General features: G+C 40.5%; 1 protein-coding gene across 4 annotated transcripts in view; it reads left to right on the top strand.

Moving 5' to 3' along the window:
* The first annotated feature begins 536 nt into the window (after positions 1–536).
* The window catches only part of LOC128758639 (protocadherin-15-like), a 175,399-nt gene continuing 154,148 nt past the window's right edge, over positions 537–21,787 (top strand). For all 4 annotated transcript variants that reach the window (XM_053864808.1, XM_053864806.1, XM_053864805.1 and 1 more), the window contains exon 1: positions 537–836. The gene's annotated coding sequence lies outside the window, so the exon portion shown is untranslated. The remainder of the gene's footprint in view (positions 837–21,787) is intronic.

Here is a 21,787-nt window from a genome sequence, read left to right as displayed (position 1 = left end):
TTTTTAATGACTGTGAAACGTCCTCTGTAAGCGAGCCATTTCACTGATGCGCTAGTTTTGTCTCTTTGCTTTTCTTTTCAAATGTTTTGGCAGCAGCCGTCAGAGGTTGGCACATCACTTCATGCCGTAGTAGTTTTTTCCCCCTCCTATCTTCATGATCTGGGGCGGGTAAGTACGAGTTAAATTTGGATGAGCTCGCCTCTGGGTTCCCCTCATCCCGCGTTGAAGAGCAGAGCGCCAGGGATAGCGGCGCGCGGCAGAAGCACCAGCCGGTAATCCGTGCGCTCTTTGCCGGGGACGTAATTAGATTAGCGCGGTGCGCCGCTCTCCGTCTCCTCGCTGCTCCTGCGGTAAACCTGGGCACAGCTTTCCGTCCTAGTCCGCATCGCCTCTCTCGCCCCCTCTCTCTCTCTCTTTTTTCGCTCTCCCTCTGCCTGCGCGCGCGTGTGTGTGAGAGAGAGTTGTGTGTGTCAGCTGCTCCGTCCCTCCCTCCCTCCCCCATCACCTCCCCGTCTCTCTCCGCTCGATGAAGCAGGAGGGGGAATACTAGAGGAGGTGTTCTGTTACTCTCAGACTCGGCTCCTAGTTACCTCAAAACTCGAACTAAACGAGGACTTGACTCAAAGGAAACAACGGGATCGTTTCCCCGCTTCAGTTCAGTTTTCTGTTTCTCAAAGGTCCGGAAGAGAAGCGTCATCTTCAGGCAGCGGGTGGGAGACTTGTATGGATGTTATTTCGTGGATTTTGGCTGCCTCGAACCGTGGCCCAGAAACCGCAACAGAGTGTAGAAAAGTCGATTGTCACCTCGAGAACATGGCTCTAACGTGGACAACGTGGTAAGTGCCCATTAAGTTTCTCGGCACCGTAAAAAAAAAACTGCGCTGCAAAGTAAGCACGAGTTTAGTGGTCAACATACATCTTACCCCTGGCATTGATCTTCAGTACTGATCCAGTTCTGGGCGTCCTAGATAAACTGACTGCTGAGTTAGGAGAACAGCCTTTATGGCTGCTGCAAAGAGTCAATTCATGCTTCATGGAATTGACTTTCAAGGCAGCAAGTTCAGCTTTTTCAAGACGCGTACGTGAAGTCACTCTCCGTGGTGCTGAAAACGTCCACGGCTTTGACAGACGTACGCAGCACGTGCAGACACGCTGCTTCCCTTTCTCGCGATTTTATTCGAGTGGTTGAAGTCATCTTGGTTTCCGTGCTTTCTATCTTCATCCAGCCACTAAGCTTGGTGTTTAATTCCACCGGCTTGGCTCTAATGGCTTGATAACCACGCTGACATTTTTGTAATTGAGCTCCAATTTTCCAGCTGTAATTGCTCACCTCCATCTGAGCGGAAATACCCGAGAGGGTCATGTGTTTTCAACAAGTAGACAGAAGAGGCTTATGAGCCTCGTCTGTCTGAGTCGTGCAGTGGTCCTGGCACTGAAAGCAGGTTACCACACAGTAGCCTGCGTCTCGGATTATAAAGAGAGGGAGAGTCATCCGATTACTTTGAATTACGGCAAGCTGTCGCCTCTTCTATGCAAAGCAGATAGAGAGCGGGGAGGGGAAGTCAAAGGTGAGAGGACATTGGTGGCAAAGGGACGTGCCGAAGGCGATGAAGCTAGGAAATGACAAGGTGATCATAAGTTGCATGCAACAGTGTTTTCCCTGCCTGTGTGGGGGGAGGGAGGGGTGGGGTCAGACATGTTGCTTGTCCAACTGGGACCCGTGCACCAGATACGGTGTCAAAGCTTGTTAGTCACGCTGAATGTCTGGGGCACCATCAGGGTTTCCATTTACGGAAGGTCTCTAAGCCTTTAAGAGTGATGTTGTCTGTGTCGTGATGTTGCTATACTTTCCAATGGAGGAAATGTGTTTGTGTCAAACTGGAACCAAAATGAGTGTAATTATCACTAGTAATGAGTGTAGATATTCACAGATGGAAAGGTCATCTGCCAAACAACCAGTTCTCTGTACTATATGAAAATGCAATATATTCATTCACTTGCTCATCTTCAGATTACTGTTGTAGAATGTATATTTACTTTAACTAGGCGTTCTCAGGCAACTGTCAGATCATCAAGGTCTTAAGACACTCAGTTACCAGCAGCTAAACAAAATTATTCCAGTCACGGAGCGAGAGAGAGTATGTCATTGGTTTCCTGCTACGGTACAGAAACTCATCTCCTATTCCATTATTCAACAATGTCACCTGTTTGGGTCGCATTATTACACGTCATGTATGTTCTGGCAAACTTGTTTGTTTGAGGAGCCAAATTTCAAACAGACCATGTTGTGGGTCCAATAATATGCATGTGTGTCGATTGGCATTCTTCATGCTGAGTCCAACTTCCGAAGGGCAAACTTGCTTTGTTGTGATCTCTTTTTTTTTTTGTGTGTGCGCTTTAGGTTATTGAATTTGATGTCACCCACATGAACTCATAGCTTATGTGGACAGATTTTGTCCCGTGGGTTTGAGCCCAATGTGGTCCAGCACAAAAAATGGCAGCACTTTAATTTAACTTCAACTGACTGAATGTTTGCGAGTGCTAACAATGGAAGTCGGTTTGCAGAAATGGAGCAGTTTCAAAGTGTGATGGCCTCTGAGTCAGATGAGTCCAATTAGGATCAGAATGAGTCTTTGTTCACATAGGTTACATGAAGTGACTAGTGACCTCTGTGGGGGGTATATTGAGGTGGTACAGACCTTTTTTTCTGACCAGTCATATGTCCAAAATTCGGTCGACCATTATGGAACCTAATAAGGACGAGTCAAATGGAACAATGGCAAACTGGTTGATGCGTATTGTCAAACTGCGAACCTAGTTTTTCATCTCTGCTTTAAAACAATCTCATCTGAACTGCGTGAAGAAAATGTCTTAATGAAATGATGTTATCTAATGAGGTGACTTGCATGAAGACACACCACAGATCACGCGAATGTCACACGTGTCATCAGTCAAGTATATATTTTTTCTGAATAAAGCTTATGACTAGAAAAGCCTCCAGAGTGAGGAGACCCTCAGCAAGGACCCGTCATATCTGGATATGTGAACATGTTAAGAGAAACAGCACCAAAATGATAATGCACAGTATCTAACACGACAGATAGTAATTGATGCATTATGCACACGTTTGTCAACCTTTCCTTTGTGCAAGGATGCATTCCCTCAATTACATAGCGCAATTCCTCCTTTCAATAGGAAAAGAATAAGTCTTCACTCGAAAAAGAAACCTATTCAACTAGTTCTCTTTCCATTTTTTAAACTGCAACTTTATCTTATTTTAACAAAGAAATGATCCTTACAAAACGTATTATTCTTTCAAGTGATTTAAAGAACATCATGAGGGCCAGCCACAAGAAGATACATCAAAGAATAATGATGGGCAGTTTAACAGTCTTGACCCCTGAAACTCCTGCTACTTTTTGTTCGACCACTAAAAATCAATGTGGTGTAAAACTCGATGTACTTTTGTTTTCCATTTCTTCCACAGACAATATAATTTATTCGAATCACATGTACAGCCAACACATCAAATGGATCACTATATTATTATTTTTATTTCATGAGCAATAAACTTTTAAAATGAGGAAACCCAATATAATTTTATTGTATTGATTTTTCATAATAAACCATGATTTGAATGTAATAAGACTACTAATAGTAGTAATAATAATAATATAAATATTAATAATAACAAACACAGAACCTTAAAAAAAAAAAGGTTGACTTATCTTAAATCGCGAGATAAGGTGCAGTGGTTTTCCCCTCGGGTGTGACTTCACACATTTCTATGAAGCTTCGTGTGACTGCAGTGCTTTGCTCAAATTTTATTACCGTCACCTGACGCAGCCCTGCTGACAAGTGTGGAATACAAAGCAAGCATGGCTTTGGCAGGTGAACTGTTATCTCCACCTGGGTTCTGGCTGAGCATATTCATAGATCACCATGAAAGTTGAAAGCTAAAAAGACAACCTCTACAGTACTTGTCAGCTGAAGATCGATCAAATCTACTTCAGAATATAAAGGTTGAAGTAGATATCATAGCTATAGTCTGTGAGTTGCTGAATTCACTGTGTCTTTACCACCAAGTCCAAAACTCAGATTGACGTAATATATCAGAAGCTGCACTGCATCCTCCCTGGAATGAATCTACAATGCAGACATTACCGGAACGTTGGTTGATGGGCTTTTGTTGAGTCATTACCCTGTTGACATAGCAAAGTATCACCCACTGGCACTGTTATCAGACTGGGCTCCTCCATCTGTGATCCATGAAATCCAAATGTAATCCCAGATTAATGAGCTGCGTTTTCCAACATTTTAGAAAATGACCTGAGACTCATTGGGCAGCAACCCCTGAAAATGTGTATCCAGCATGTACCTGTTAGTAAGGTAAAATAAAGCATAGTATTTAAGGAGATATGTTTTTATTTTTAATAATCAGAGGGACAGGAACCAGTTCTAAAAAGCGTTTCATTGGAAGACAAATGCACCGCACTTTACTAAACTAAATAAATGTATAAAAGACAAAATATACAGTATGTAGCATATTCAATTAGAAATCACATGGAATTTTGTTGAGAGAAAATGTGTAATTGTAATGAGTGGTGTGATTCAGTGATATGAAACACATTTTTATTTCTGTTCAAGACATGATACACAAATAGCAAACATGAGTTCATTTCTTCACAATATGCATTTTGAAAACATTTATTTTTCAAACAGAGAAATCATTCTTGCCTATTCAATAACCAGTGGGGCCACATGTCAATTCTTTATTCACATGAATACAAAACTTCATTTTCTTTCACCTGACTGAAGCATTTGGCTGTCGTCTTTGAAATGTTCAGAGGTTCGTGGACTCGCTGATCCTATCGCCTGTTTGATCCCCAAAGCATGTGCTTTCCATTAGAAATCTGTAATCCTCAGCACTATCGAACACTTTTATGATGAATAAATCTATTTCTAAGATGACACAGGTATGAGGAATACCAAGCATTTCATTGTTTTTCTTCTGTCGTTCAGACAGTCCAATGTTTGCTGTAAGTGCGAGCATTAATTTGCAGCAGTGTCCAACATTCACACCAACAACATCAACCACAATTTACATTGACATTGTGGCACTTTTTTAAGACTACACTACGTCACACTTTCTCTGTTCTTTGTTTTCGGTCCAACCTTTTTCCAGACGAGTTGGTCTGGATTTCACGTGCCGTCTCTTGGAGTCAAACCTATTCTGGATAAAGCAGAGATGCAACCTTCAGCTCACAGAGCAACACACATTCCTCTGTACCTCTTCACCTCCAAGTCTGGTCGATAAATACTAAGAATGAGCAGCTCAGAGACCCAGACATTGGCTTTCTTGGTTTGTCGAAAAAAAATAAATAAATAAATAAAAATTCACACTGCTATGCCTCACGGAGAATATGACGTGATGATAAGCCATCCACCGTCTAGTAACGGTCGTAGACAACTCACTCAGGAGCATATGAGCAGCTGTATAAGAATTTATTCCATGCCCTTGATCCCTCCATGTTAAAACTGTACACTTGAGAGATGCATCCAGTTGTCCTGTATATTACTTGTTCACTTTAAAGTTCCTTGCTGGAGGATTAACTGACGCCCCTTTCCTGCCTCCTGCATAGTTTAATTGCCATACTGTATGTTCACTGTTGCCCTTTTGGCTGACACCAGTAAGTGATGGTGAGTATTCGCCAAGCAACATGTGTCTTAGTTCTGTAGGACGGTGAAGGAAGCTTCCACTGGTTAACCATCTGACAGTTTGGCCCGTTCACTTTAACTAATACGACCAAACCTCTCATCACTGTCAACATGTGGACACTTTGCTTCTCACAGGAGAACGAGAAAACGCCTCTAGTAGATTTCTCATTCACTAATAGACATGTTGACCCAACTAGTTTGCCAGTAAGGATATAAAAGATTTGAACTTGTTAACTTGTGTGATTTGTATCCTTCAGTAGTAAAATAGGTAGTACTTATATGGCTAGCATAACTGAAGTATGTGTTATTAGCAGTAAAAGAAGAAGTTTACAGTTAAACAAACACAACAAAACAAAACAAAAAAATAGATATGGTAACTACTCATAGTGCTAACATTGTACTCAGTTACTTGAATGTACTTTTTGGAAACGTCAATGAATGTAATGAATGGAACAAATTTCACAATGTTAGCCGGCGACCTCTTATTGTCACATGACAGCAGTTTTATTTATTTTAAATTCCATTATTAAAAAAAATAAATAAATTAATACAAGTGTAGTCTGTCTAGTTTGTGTAGTTTTGTTTAACAGCAAAACTGACCCAGATGTATTTGAATCACTAGAGGCAGCACACACTATGAGACAATATGAATGCAGTTAAACTACCATCTATTTTCAGCACATTGTAGCTAAACTATTAGTTCACCTACCCTAGTTTCTGTTTCCACACACTGCTTGTGACCTTTGTCTATGTTGGACTAGTATACATGCCAGAGATTATACAGCTCACTAGTGCATGTTTGACATGATGGATATGGAACAATTCCTCACTTGGCTTTCAATAGAATGAGCTCTTTTATGCCCATTTAACGTCAGCGCTGAATATTTTGGAGCCTTCAGTCACGTATAACTGGGGAAAGACCAGTTTTACACTCCCTAATGAAGCACCACTGTAACCCACGGTTCATTTGTTAAAAAAAGATATTGTGAAAGACAGAAGCCTCAGTTCAAACTAGACCAGCAAGCACGTTGCAACAATCCAGTTCCTCTTTCATCCACTCTGTTTGTTCAATATTACCAATGTGTTGCTGAAATCATTTTACAATTATCTTGAATTTTGCATCACGCCATTGTGTTTTATAAGTATTTCCTCGCACCGTCCCGCAGCAGCATGTCTGTTTGTTAAAGAAATTGTGTCCCTCTTAAATCGCCCCTCGCAATAATGACAGCCATTTGGCTTGAAGCACATTTCTCAGAAGGACTTGTTGAACAGTGAAATCCCCGGTTTTCAGCATCAGTCTTCAGTGACAGCTTGATGAGTTGATTCATTTTGGTGCCAGGTGCTGTTCACAACCGCATGAGAACAAGGGGTTTATATTCCACTATATATCCCAGTTAATTGTTGCTAATGAGATTATCTCCCTGCTGGCCAAAACACTGGAATCCGCATATCTGGCAAGACAGTCACTGGGAAAAAAAACCAAAAAAAAAACACCGGCATTCAGAGTAGCGCTGCCTTCAGAATATGCTTTGTTTGAAAAATGCCTTCGGTTCAACCGATGCCTGAGATGTTCTTACTGTATTTTAAAAAAAATAATAATAAAATGTTTTAACCTCCAAACAAAGTATGATGGAATATAAGCGAATACATTTATTGAACATTGCTATTCAAGCAACATATAGCTTCACAGTGAACACTGAGAATAGATCCGTGCCTTCAAAATCTAGGTCGAAAAACTTGTTTTGGTTATTCTTCATCTGCGGTGGGCTTCTTTACAAGGAGCCGTTTATTAGTGCGCCCAAATCCCAGCGTGACATGAAGTGAACTGAATTTTAATCTAGTGTGGTAAAAGTTGCCAGAGCCCCCTGCCCCACTTTAATACTCTAAGTAGCTTTCTATCTGATCAGTGACTCTTAAACCGCGGCTCTGCTGGACCCAGATAAGGAAGAATTAGTTTGTATGTTGCTAATGTGTGTGATGGTGAAGCAACACATTCGTGACACGCGACTTCTCAAGATTCAGTCTTTAATTTATAACAATGCTTTCACGCGATGAGACACCTTCAGCAATCATGTTAATGTTGCTAGGAGAGTTGTGGTGGAGGTCATTTCATTCCATTGTGTCCTCGTCCCTGCGCATATTTCTCCTGTATTAGCGAGATTTAAAAGTTGGAAATAGATCAAGGTTTTATCTCATGTTTAGAGTCCAGACAAGTTCATTGTATAATCTCAAGTTATATAGTCGGCTATCATTACTTTGGAGAATACACTGTTAAAAAAAGACGCTTTTCCCTTCAACATCAATTTTATATTTTATTAATTCTAGACCCTTTATTTAGATTGTAATATTTATGAACTAATTTTGAAGCCATTTAGCTGAACCAAAGACTGTTTTTATGTTACTTGTCACGTAAATTATCTTGGTGGACAGATAATTCCTCTGATATTGGGCACTTCAGAGTATATTGCGCCTCCTCAATGTTTTCCAAGCTCTGTGCAGTGTGCAGCAAATAACAGCACCCCTAAAGTTCTGTGTTTATAAGGCATGTTTCAATGTCACACTCGGATGTGGGTGCACTGATAAACATCGCCTAGTAAAGAAGCCCAAAGCAGAAGATACTCAAGTTTTTCAAACTACACTTAAAGGAAATAGGTGTCATCTGAATGAATGAACCATCGTTCAAAAGCATTTATTTCAGCCTAAAAATTATATATATATGTGCTGCAATATAGATAGGTAGCAGACCTTCAATGTGTAAATTCATTCAAGCCCATGACACATGCAGGGATTGTGCGATGCTTAAACAGAGCACCATGAAAAACCAAGGTAGTGAGTAGAAGACATGGCAAAAAAATAAGTCTTTCTATTCATCTAGTCATTTATTTTCATACTGTTTGGCACTGGTTGTTTCAAAGGACGAATGAAACGACATTTATTTGAGCAGTTTGAAGCTAATTATTTTGTTTTACAAACCATACATAACACAGAGCATAAGAACAATCTCCACTATGGCAATGGATGAATGCAACTGCTCTTTAAAGCACATACGTTAAGCCCTATTTACAGGAACTGAGGCGGTGTCATGTCATGACAGCTCATTCCTGCAATAATGTTCCCTCTGTATTTTCAACTCACACATTATAGTGCGTACCTGCAATTACGAATCTTGACTCTTAAACACAGTCAAAGTCGCGGGCTGAATAAAGGTCACGTTTGCCAAACTGTCCACAACAGGCACTCCTTTAACCAGAAAAATGAGTCTGACTTTTTTAATCTTAGAGGCTAAATATAGCATAACCTTCTCTTTATTTGTCCTAGTGCACCAAAGACTTCATGCCATAATATCAAAGCACCAATCCGGTTTACATCACATTCCAATCAACCTTTTTTTTTCATTTTTGGGGAATTTTATATGTATTTGTTGGGCAATAATGTCAGTTTCTAGGCTTAGCTGAAACACTTCACTGGTCACTTTCTTTTATAACCGTGTGCCCGTGTGCAGAGAGTAAGAGAATACGCAGATGAAAAAGAAGGTATTTTCAGACAATACTATTGTTCTTGGTTTCCTTTCTTGTTACATAATTGGTAGAGTTGTGAAGAATCAATAATGTGATTAGTGTACTACAATAATATACAATGAGCCTTTGTTCAACGCAGTTATGTTCCAGAATCCAACCACAATGGATAAGAAACCGCAATGTAGCAGTACCATATTTATAGTATTATTTTATGAGCATTGTTCCCTTTACAAACTCTACCTGCACCGTAAACAACTGCCTTTTACTTTATTAATATATGTGATACGTAAGTTAACCATGAATTACTCACACGTACTGTACATAAATAATACATATTTATATCACATTATATTTGAAACAGCAATGATCATAATTATGCCAACAACTCGACCGATGAACACGCTGACATACTGACCAGTCGATGGTGGCTTTACAGCTTTTTTGCCGCCGATGCTGTTTCCTCAAGCGTCCTCTGTGTTTCATTTTGCGTCGTACTTAATTGTGAAGAGAATGTTCAACACAACACAAGATGTTTTATTGTTTTAATCGGGTTCTGTATTTTTGTTTCCAACAGCCAACCTCTACCAAGCTTCATGCGATCGCGGCCTCTCATGTGTCATACAAGAAGCCTTTCTGTAAATACTGGACACGGAAGAGTACAAATATTGTATTGTGGTGTGACTTTACACGCATGACGTGTACTAACTGAATGGGTGAGGTGAGACAAGGCCAAGTAAAAACTGAACACGTGGAAGGCAAACTGCGATATAGCTGGGGATTAGTGTGTATTACACTATTGCAGAAGTGTTCCAAACTTTTGATAGCCTTGAGGTCTCACAGTGCCCTTGGAGCAGCTTGCAGTTGCAGAAAAGTTGGTGACCTCTGACCTACATTAATTTGCCTTTAACTTTGAGCCAAGGCCATGTACTGTAAAATGGTTTAGACGCCCAGTTTAGGCCCCGGGGCCTGGAGTTTGGCACATATGCTCTTAATGGACAAAGACACGCAGCTCCATCTGACCTTCTCCTTCAATGTCCTTAATGCAAACAGCGGCTGTTTCTCGGGCACAACACCATACAGCTGCTGACTGAGGGTGACCTCTCCTTGTTGAGAATATAAGATTATCATAAATTTGCAGAGTTCTAGAATATGGAATAAACAAATGTGCTGCCCTAAACTTTACATAAAGAGTTCGTACATAACGCAAGGAATGTACTGTAATATAAAAAGCACACGGTAATTGTCAACATTTGTGACATTTAACAGCATAAATATTTCATTTTCTCCATAATTTACATGAATACAACTCACAAGAATGGTTTGAAAATGGCTTTATGAATCATTCATATGGGGTAAATGTGAAATTTGCGTTGCGTTTACATGAAGTTATCTTTATTTATCACTGAAAGCACTTCATTTCCTGCGACGGGCGAGAGTGTTTGCTACATGCTAAACCCTTGCCTCTGGCTTCGTGAGTTTGTATGACAGGAAGGCGAGAGAGATTACAGTGGCCGTTGCCAACTTCAAAGTGTTGACTGGTTTGGAGCCAGGTCAGCATGTTTACACGATAAAATTGGTGTCTCAACACACACAAACTGAAAGAGCAGCACGTACGCGTTCATGTATCGACACACCTTATCTGCTGCAGGATGTACACGCTCACACACGTATACACCGTCCAGCGCCGCTCTTATCTGGGGTCTGGTGAGTTGAGAGAGGCGTTTAATCAGGGTCAACTCACAGCTGTGGGCATCAAACTGATAGCACCATCTCCTCTCCCCATTCTCTCTCCAGCGTACACGCGCATGCGCACCGCGACAGCTCCACATGCACCACACACACATTGGGTAACTCAAGGCTAAAACTAATTTTCTTTAATTTACCCTTTTGGAGGAGATGGTTGAGAGGATTATTATCGATCACAAGACAAACTGTAAATGGATTTCTGTCCAGCTCTGCGATGCAAATTTTAAGGAATTATGAGTGCGCACCCGCAACAGTTCCAACCCCCTATAAGCTATGCATTTGAGCTCAATTTGGAATGTGCAACTCTCTTGGGAACCATTAAATAACCTTTTAAAAACCAGCTTAGTTAAACGAAAAGGCACATGTTGTGCGCCAGCTAAACCCCATTCTACACATTCTAATTAAGTAAACTCCAGCGTTTGAACTCCTCCTCTTTGGCAACGTGAAATTAGCTTTGCTCATTTATTATTAATGGCACCGAGGTATGAGTTTGGAATTCATAATGACTCATGGGGCAGGAGGAGGCTTTCGGATTTGGGTGTTCTTCACAAAGGGATATCCGGTAAATATGAGTCATCCGCTGACCTTTCTGGAGACAATCGCTTTGACGAGGTTTCACATTAAACATGAGAAAACAGCTCACTGAGACTTGTCAATCATTGAACATTTCTTAACTCTTTCGGCCCCAGAGTTGAAAAATTGTGTCAGACACATTGTGGCATCTAAACAAGCCAGTCGGCAAATATGGAGCCTGATGTCCAAGTAACATCCAACATACGACCTGCTCGACTTTCGTCCACCTGTACTCACAACCACGGCCAGCAGATGCTTATTTTTTTATTCAATGTCTGGCACCGCAGCACGTAGCAGCCCAGCAATGCATACGACAGTTACGGCAGCACAGTATCCCAGCATGTCACTCTCACACGGCCATCTACCACTACAGTAGTAGCTATAACCCTCGCGTAGGCTATTTTGAATGGCATTCCACTTACGTCCAATCGGACTTAGGACCAGTTGGTCGGAAGCGATCCCAGTCATAAGTCAGATGTTGCTTGTAGTTGTTACTTTACCTAAGCAGCTGGTGGACTCATGTAACTTCAATGTGAGCAACGTTTGTGGGCGTGTTTCTTTCAGTAGGCTGTAGCTACGTGGTAATCATTTCACTCTGTAGTAGCATTTCCATACCCGTCCATGGTAACTATGAACATTACGCATAATCCTGGTGCAACACGTTCAGTGTCAACACTCTAACAATGAAACGGCAAATGAAAAATATTTAACGTTGCATTTAGATTTGAAGGAAAAAAACGGTTAGCTTGTGTTACAGTGCACACCTGGGTGCAGCTATTGAATCCTTGTTCATATATTTACTTCTTCTGCATCGGTTGCTGTCATGGCATCTCAGAAGTGAGGATAAAAGATACTGATACTCTTTTGATGAAATACCACAAATTCATCTCAAGCAATGACTTTTCATGTGTTTTCACGTCATACTGGCCGCTGCACAAACTTTAAACCTTGGCAGGAATAAAAATGTAATGTGAAGTGTGGGTGGGATTTAATAACCATCTAACAGGCCACATTAAATACAGTAAACTCCAGTTGTTTCCCAGGACTGGATGATCTGTGATGGAGCAAATCCTTGTCAGATGTGTTTGCCGATGCCTCCCAGGGTCCTTGTCTTCCTGCTTCACATTGATTTTAAACCCAAATTATTCACTGGGAACATTCACATGCACATCTTTGACTATCTTCACGGTCTTCCCCTGAAGCCTGCCACATCTGATTTTGCACACAGTCTGTTTGATAGACTGTAAAAAATTGGATAACAGTTTCTGACGATTCTAAAATCCTTGTTTTCGCTCATCTCTGCTTCCCTCAATGACCTCAGCGGCCACATTTGCATGACAGCCTGAGTCATGTTTCACCTGATCCTGGTGGGCTTGCCAAATTTAAACAACTGGGAAATGTGATGACATTTCTCTCCCCCTCTGACTTTGAGAGGCTCATCCATGGTTTCATTACATCATTACCGCAACATAGTTTTATGCAGGAATCTGAAAGCAAAGCAACAGAGCACTGCTGCATTCTTTTAAAGTGCAGATCAGGGATGTGTGGCATTTCGTAACCTGTAACTGTTACTTGACTCTGACAACGTATTTCATGATGGTTGGTTGGTTTTTTAAATGCTTTATAAAATACAGACTGTCTATCTTTTTGTCTGCGATCCTCTTAGGGGAGTCAAAGACAACTCCCAAAGGTCAATCCAGTTGACCTTCTCTGTTAAAGGTCGTCTTTGTTTGGGCCACGAGGCTATGGGACGCCCTTCAGGAGGTCACTGGCAGGCCAATCCAGTGTGCTGTTTAAATCAGTTCAACTTTTCTGTATATATTATTTTCATCTGCTTTTCAAAACGTCCGTCCTCCAGATACACAACTTCACTATGACCACTATACAGTAAGTGGATACATTTTTGTCAGCCTCCAACGCCTGTTTTCCGTAAACCTGCACACTCTGTGTGTTTGGAAAAATAATGTTCTTTTTATTAAGAAGAGTGGAATTTGACTGATGAGTCACAGGTTTATAGCTGCGCTTTGTGTGGTCCAGTGCGTGCAGATTTCTGACCCGCATCATTGGATCAGCGGTTCTGCCGCCAAGCTCAGGTGACGACATTTAAATGGTGTTGGCAGCTGCGTGCGAGGCCGCCTGCTGTGGCTTGACTAGTGGGAAATAGTTCACTGAGCTGCCAGGAGGAGGAGTTGATGGGTGTGACATTTTTCTTTGAGGAGAAATCCACAGTGAAATGTGGTAATAAAGGTATTATCGTGTTGAACCCTCAGCCAAGTGTCGGTCAGCCACCAGGTGCTCTTTTTGTCACCATGAAAAAGTGAACGCTGTTGTAGGATTGTGCTGATTCTAAAGGTGCTAGAATACAGTTCATGTTTAATTTACCTAACGGTTAGGGCATGGATGTTAAATACCTATGTTTATTGTTATGTTATGTTATTAATAACTTCATTCAAAGTAACCACCTGCACTGTAAAAAATTGACAATTAATTCATCATTCTGCAGGATATTTGTAGGCTATTAATATTTCACATAAATATGAAATTTTAAGATTTTTTTCCACCGAGCCCAAGCATTTTTCATTCATTTTATTGATGAAAAATATATTTATTTTCTGCTCATCCTTAACTTGAGCACCAAAGAACATATTCCCAGCACACAACCCAAGCACATTTATTGTACACTGCAAGGCATGAAAGGCCCAGATCAAACAGGACGCTATATCGGCAGTTTTACATCGGGAAATTGAAGGTTCAGTGCTACCCAACCGTATCGACTTGGGAGAGCTCTTGCAAATGGTTCATGTCTCTATTTTTGGAACCTCCCCTGTAGGTTTCCAATAGAGTTAAGTGCTGGAGACACCTGTACTTAAACCAGCGTGATTAAAACCACAGTGTGAGTTTGGTGCACACAGTAACATGGAACAACACAGCACTGCACTTTTTTTTTTTTAAAACAGGTGTTCAAGGTCATTTTTCTTTTTTACTTTTTTACCTTCTTACCTACTTACAAATGCAAATAACAGCAAAAAAATATTTTTGTCACGTATGGAACGTACTGAATAAGAACACTGTCCACACAGGCTACATCCACACGGACGTGCATATATTCCTGTTTAATCGTTTTTTGGAGATCAGATCGGGTATACATACAAATCCACTGAAATGCTACCCAAATGATGTACAATAGTAGGTTCAAACGTATGCAAAGCTTGTGCACAAGCATTAGCATGGCAGCAAAACAAATCAAACATGGAAGGACACATTGGTGAGGACTGACAGCCAGAGCTGTTATTACTAGTCATTACAGAGCGGCTATCTGTTGCATGAATTCATATTTAATTGTGCAATTGTTTGAAAGACTGAACGAACAAAATGACAAACTTGTGTTTGTGGCTGGCTTCTCCGTGAGGCGTGTGCTTTAAGAGGTACGCTGCAGAACGTCTGTGTTTACAATAATCACTTGCTGCTCATTGTAGTGAAAGAGTGGTAGTTATAATAAGCTGAGCATTTGTTGCCACTGCTCTGTAGTTCACCGGTATTGTTGTGAAGTCACGACTTTCAGGGAGACAGACGAGGGAGACGTTGTCGTTTTCAAAAGGATGCAGATCTGCTGTCGATATGGAGAAAGGGATCTGTCCTTTTCAAATGTGTCCACTCTGGGACTTGGTTTCAAAAAGTATTGGATACAGTGACGAAACAACTAAAAGCTGAATGTGTGTGCATCAAAGGCCTGTCTGTCACCGGCCACGCTGCTTTTACCTTTCCTTTAAGCCATAAAAATCAAATGTTATGCATGAAAGTCAGAAATATGAAGGCTTTGTCTGCTGTGTGACCCTCTTCAACATTTTGCTACAGACTCGAAGCTTGTAAAAATCGACAGGGTTGGAGTCAGGTTGGCTGCCATGCATCCCGACTGGCGAAGTTTTGGGAGGCTGTGCTTTACTGTGAGCTGCCTTGATGAATCACTTTGTGTGTTAGTCTGTGTGGGCGAGCAGGTTATACATGTGCTTTTGTGAGTGCAAGGCAGTCTGCCCCCCAGAGTTTTACCTGGGACATCTCATCACCCTCCACATTTGAATGTGCCAAGAAATAACAGCAAAAATACTGTGCTTTTAACTGCATTACTTTTTTTTTTTCGTCTGCTTGAAATCCTGAATAAAATATGTACCATTACTCAGTTGAATTCTCTCTGACCATTGCCGCTACACCGACAAAATGGAAGCGGTGTTGGCAAAAATCTTGGTCGCACCAGTGTTTGCAGATCATGACAATGGTGACAAAGTCTACAGAGTTGCCTCAGTAGCTGCTCGCGCGAGAGAATGGGCCCCACTCTGGAGAGTTTACGTTACATACCTGCGGATGTCTGTTTTTTAAAAAGTTTTTTTTTTTTTGTTTTTTTTTTGAGTACCAGATAACATTTAGAAGGCGTAATGGATGGCATAATAAAACACTGTAACCACTCCCTTTTTGGAGTACTCCAATGAGTACTCCAACCGTAAAGTAACTTAGATTCAGCATCTGAAATTTACTGCACTACTCAAGTCCACTCAAGTGGTCTTATAACTACTATACTATAAACAGCGCCTCGCTGACTCACATTCTACGGACTGAATTGAAAGTGAAGTGAAAGTATTTTTAATTTACAACTAGATACTTCTGTAACTACCACTGCTACATCACTGGTTCCCCATGCTTGACCAAGCGTTTGCTCGTATTCATAGTACTGAAGTTACATTCAGGTAACACCTGTTACATGTTATTGAACAGTCACACCTCGCCTATACCTTTTGTTTGTCATATTCAGGAGTTTGTCTGTTCAGGAACACCTTTCAATCCCAATTCAGTCCACGACTGCATGCGACATTATCGCTCTCTCTGTACAAGTCTACAGTTGACAACCGATGGCATCAATCTCCGGCATTGTTACAGATAGCAGTTCTTCACATCTGACAGATTGAAATGCGGATGGCATTAGAGGTGAAACCAAGCGGACGGACAGGATGTGAGATTTATCGCGGTCCACACAATTAGGTGATGGCGAGATGATTGAGCTAAAGGCTATCAGACTGATCAAGCATGGTCACCAGCGGCAGCATGATCTGTCATAGTTAGCAGCGTCTTACATCATGTTCACCGCAGGGCACAGCTCATTATTCACTCTCTCCCAAATGAATAGTAACTAACTCAGACACCCACTCGTATCGTGGGCATTGTGCAGCGAGCAGAAGAGCTAGCCAACCCTGTGACACCTTATCAGATCTGTTCTGTCGCCCAGGAAAAAAAAAAAATTAAACAGGAAATTAGTCATCACGACTTAATGGAATACAGGAACTGGATTGTTTCAGTGTGACGTCCTGCTCGGTCGTCTCCTTGGTGCCAGTGAAATTTAATTTTGCATAACTGCCTCAAAAATGCATATCGTCGAATTGAAATCTTAAAATAGAACATGGCTGTTTTCATTCTGGTTGAATAATAATCACCTTAATAAACTGAATTCAATGAAATGAATTCCATTCACGAAAGGAAATAGTCATATTCTTTGTGTGCACAGTTAGAAAATACACTGAATTCTCAGGATTTGTGATTTTCATTTAGCTTTGTATTTTTGGCTAACAAGATACTGTCTGTCATAAAGTATAATATTTCTAATATACTTTGAATATTCATGCTTCATTTAGTTGGTGATCCATTATTTAAATATTCCGCTGCCCTCCCAATCCTCACTATGAGAAAGTCTGGCATTGGCTTTAACACTTGGGGCGCTCGTGAGAGGAGATGAAAAAGGTGGAAATAATTTTTATGGTTGGTACATTGCTGGTAGGTATTACAGAGAACATACTTGCTCCTGTTTAACAAATCATGGAAAGTTATCATGAATGAATCTCACAAAGGAGTAATATAGTCAGACACCTGCAGGAGGGAACGGTGGAGCGTAGTGCCCCCAAGATTCAAACTTTCCACAGCATTACCCTGATAAAAAATAAGAAAACAGTTGAAGTAGGATTTGAGAGGCAGCAGAAAAAGCACTTTAAATTTATTTTTCTAGTGACGTTCAACAAATGATTAGGTTAAGATTTCATTTTGATACAGAGTAGGTTACACAACATTACATTTGAACACGGTCTAATTTGTGACAAGTCAAAGCAAAGGAATATTGACATCGCAGTTGAAAACACCCAGACACAGTTGAAATGAAGTGAAAACAAAAACATAATTCAGCCCACTCTGCCATTATCCCTTTGATAATTCATCGTTATTTAGTGTTTGTAAGCAAAATTGATTTTCGTTTTCATGCTTTATTTGTCCGGCTATCTTCTTCCTTCTTCATCATTCACTTCAGCCTCCTGTTTTGCAAAAGCTTTTTTTTTATTTTCTTAAGTGTCTTTCTGATCAATACATTTTGCTTCCACTGCCAATTTTTTTTTTTTTCTTTTTTGATTCATTGGGCTTTCAGTGGCTGAGCAATATGAAATGAAAATTAAATAACCTTTTTGAAAATAGACTCCCTTTAAACTTTAGAAAGTCAATTCTAAATCTGTTCCTTCATTGAACATAATGGATGCCACTTTAAATCGGACCTTTCCAGCTCATTGCTGGGGCTATTAAAGTTACACGGGACCCCAGTGGAGCAAGCTGCTTCAAGGGAAGCCACAGTAGCTACGTAATAACTGCATGCCATGTAGAGGGTTTAACATTAAAGTCGTACTACAGATACGTTTGTTTGCTGATCAGCAAGTAGACTGAAAGCTTAAACCAAGGCCTCGAGTATTTTAGCTTGACGTGTCTTCAGCATAACTCAGCGACCAGGCCTGGGCTCACAGTCATCTTCTGCAGACAAAATAGTTACCCTGCAACTGAATCACTGTTCACCAAGGCTGGATTCAGCACTTTCATAAATGGTACAGTACAATGTTTTGTGACAGTTATGTTTGCAAAGCCTGACCTCTACTTCCTCTACTGTAGCACCAGTTCTTTGTTTAAACACAATGTCATGCACTGTTAACAAAAATGTGAACTTGGTTTTGGTTATTTTGGATTTCAGACAAACTAATGTGTCAGCATGATTTTGAATTACTTGTCAAGGAAACCATGTTAAATGTACTGACATTTGAAAACAGATTTTGTTGACAAGAAACACAGATAATGTACTTTTTTACATATTATATATGTATAGCTCTGCCTGTTTCTCATGTAAGGCCTCAGATCTTTGAGCCTTGAGATTGGTAGAAATGGTAAACTATTTTGCAAAAAAAAACAAAACATTTGCACCCTCCTCCTTTGCAATTTTACGTCCTGTCACTCCTATTAAGATTGTGGGTAAATTCTCTTCAAGTCTTCCAGATGGATGCATAAAAGCAACTAATAAATATGGACACCCTTTCTCGACAGGACTCCAGTCAACCACTTCAGGAAGTTCTATCTTTGACTTAATGTAATGGAAAATCTCATTTTTATTATTCACTTCAATATTTTACACTGAGTTATAGAATACATTTCTTGCTTTTCTTAAGCCCATTCTGGTTTCAGTTATTGTAGTTTTGCTGCCACAGTAATTTAGCAGTTTTATTTTTTATGGCAGGAGACTTTTGGCTTGTGGCTCAGCTCACCACTGCCTACACATTTGTCATTCTGTCTTCACACCAATGGACCCTTATATATGAGATGGATGCAGAGATAGACAAGCCTCTCTACTTGTTCTTTACTTGACAAACACATTTGTGATCTACTCACGACCATGGCCCAACATTTCAGTGGCTTATCTTCAACTCAGTTCCCCACCACTCTGAAACAGTCAACCTGAAAAAGCTAAATGAAAATTAAAATCTAAAGACAAAAAAAAATATTCAAGATGAAATAGTAAAAGTGTGCCGCTTGAACAAAACGTTTAGTTGTAAAAAAAAAAAAACCAAACACCTCTAAAATTGTAAAATAAAAATGGCAACATTTTTACACTACAATAAAATCAGTAGAATATAAGCACAAGATTAAATTGCCTGATTTACTTGATGGAGTTTCAGGCACTTTGTTTCCTTGTTCCTATGTTTGGCTCAGGTTTCCTAGTACCTACGCAGCAGGTGGCAACCCACCATACAAACAAAAAAACACTGCTGGTTTCACATAATTCATTTCTAACATCAGCAACTAGGAAACCTGAGCCTTGCATTTTCAGGGGAGGCTGTTTGAAACAATCCATGGACTCCATACTGTCAGGTGACAGGAAGCAGTGGCGTACACACGGGGCAACATCATATACATGATAGAAAGAGCAGATTAACTCCTTCCACTTGTGGTCATTTCACTGACACATAACAGTAGTGATGGGCCAGTGAGGCTTCATGAAACAGTGTCCTTATTTTTAGAGCCTAGTAGGTGGCGCTGTTGGTTTAAAAAGAAGGTGAAGTTTCATTGAAATGGCTGTTCAAATTCAAAGACTTTAGAGCAGAGAGTGCCATCTAGTGGGCTCTGAAAATAAGGACATGTTTCATGAAGCCTCATCAGTCCATCACCACATGACAGACATGCCAGGTGAAGTGAAATGGCAGGTCTCCACGCAAAACTGATCAATTTTTTTTTTTTTTTTTAAAGCAGCGTGCACATATTAAATAGTGACGGGTGAAGTGATATGACACGTCTCTACGCAAAAAATCAAATCTTTTTTAAAGCTGCATGCACATACTAAATAGCGCCATATTGGCGTCAGTTTCATGTTTCATGAGTCCAGGTTTATTTCTAAAGATAGCAGGAGCACGCTGACCATGGGAAACATACAAAAGTATGCAGCAGAAATGGAACAGGGTAACAATCTATAAGTATTTGGCTGGGATGCATGTGAGGCACTGTCAGTCCCATTTGTCGCCTTCCTGTTCTGTTCATATATAAGGAAAGTTTCAGCTGGAGAGCATGAATGTTTCTCTCCTACTGTCTCCTTTGGACTTCCACAGGTTTGATAATCCGCTCTCACCTCCCGTCTGACACCTTCACTTTTTTCCCCGTCTCTTTTCTCCGTTCAGTGTTGCAATCAGTGAAATTGACTGGTGTATGGAGGCTGTCTCTTCGTGCACGCAGGTGCTGACGGAGCCTGTGCAGTTTGGCACAACAAGAGGAGCAAAGTACTTCACCATTAGCTTATTGGATAACTTTGTCAACATCTCAGTCTGCATGTGTGGGGGATTTTATTCCCTAAAAATCGAAATTAAACTGAATGCCCTTTCTTGTGGGACACTCCTATCAATCAACACGGCGTAACAGTTTTATGCAAATACTGTGTCGCATCAGGAAAAAAAAAGAGAGAGATTAAAGATTTAACCTGACACACCGACTTGTAGATGACACGTTCCTGGCATCAACTTTGGTTTTCATGCAGAGACACTTCAACCCCAGCTCTGAACTGAACTTCTATCTTGAAGTTTTAACCTCAGAGATGAAACATTCAGGTCACTTTAACACGCTTTCCTTCCACCTGTGTCACCTTTCTCTCATGTCCTGACAAAACACCCTTGAGCGAGACGATACATCTCCAGCGTTTCTCTTCATACAGCTGTCAGCCATCGGAATGAAAGATATTTCTCATCTTTTTTGGCTTCAGCGCTCATGAGAGAGATGCAGACACTGAAATGTCTACTTTGATGCTACTTCAGGCCTGTTTGTCATTCTCCTGTGCTTAAATACTAAAGTATTTAGTACTGATGGCTGTTACGTTTCAGAATTTTATTATATCACAGGGAGAAACCGACATGGAGCAGAGAAAATCCAGACTCTGCTGTATCATGTTTAAGTCCTTTTCAAGTCCCCTCTCAATGGCAGCACAGTGGCAACACAGTGACAAAGAAAGCCACTCACATAGATCCAAGTATCCCTTATCAAACCACTTATTTTGTTATTGTGTAACTGTTAAATACAAATAATTGCAACAATTAATCTCACATCATACACATTCATGAGCCCTTTCAGATTGTACTTAAATATATCTCACATTTATAGTCTGGTATCAATTGTTTTCACCTGATTCAATGATTTTTCTGCCTCTATGCTGACATTTGCGTCAAAGCCATATAAGGCCTTATTTTTCTTTCTTGGAGATTGCAAGTGTTTCTCTCTCTCTCAGTGCATAACTGTTCCACCTAGTTTTGTCGGACACCATATTCTCATGGTGCTCTGTCATCCTCACTTCCATGGCGTTGTATATTGACGTTGGGAAAGTGGACTTTTCAGAATCAGAATCAGAATCAGAA

Source organism: Synchiropus splendidus, chromosome 5 (genome assembly GCF_027744825.2).
Source record: "Synchiropus splendidus isolate RoL2022-P1 chromosome 5, RoL_Sspl_1.0, whole genome shotgun sequence".
In the NCBI taxonomy this organism is placed as follows: Eukaryota; Metazoa; Chordata; class Actinopteri; order Syngnathiformes; family Callionymidae; genus Synchiropus; species Synchiropus splendidus.
This window is presented reverse-complemented; position numbering and strand designations above follow the sequence as displayed.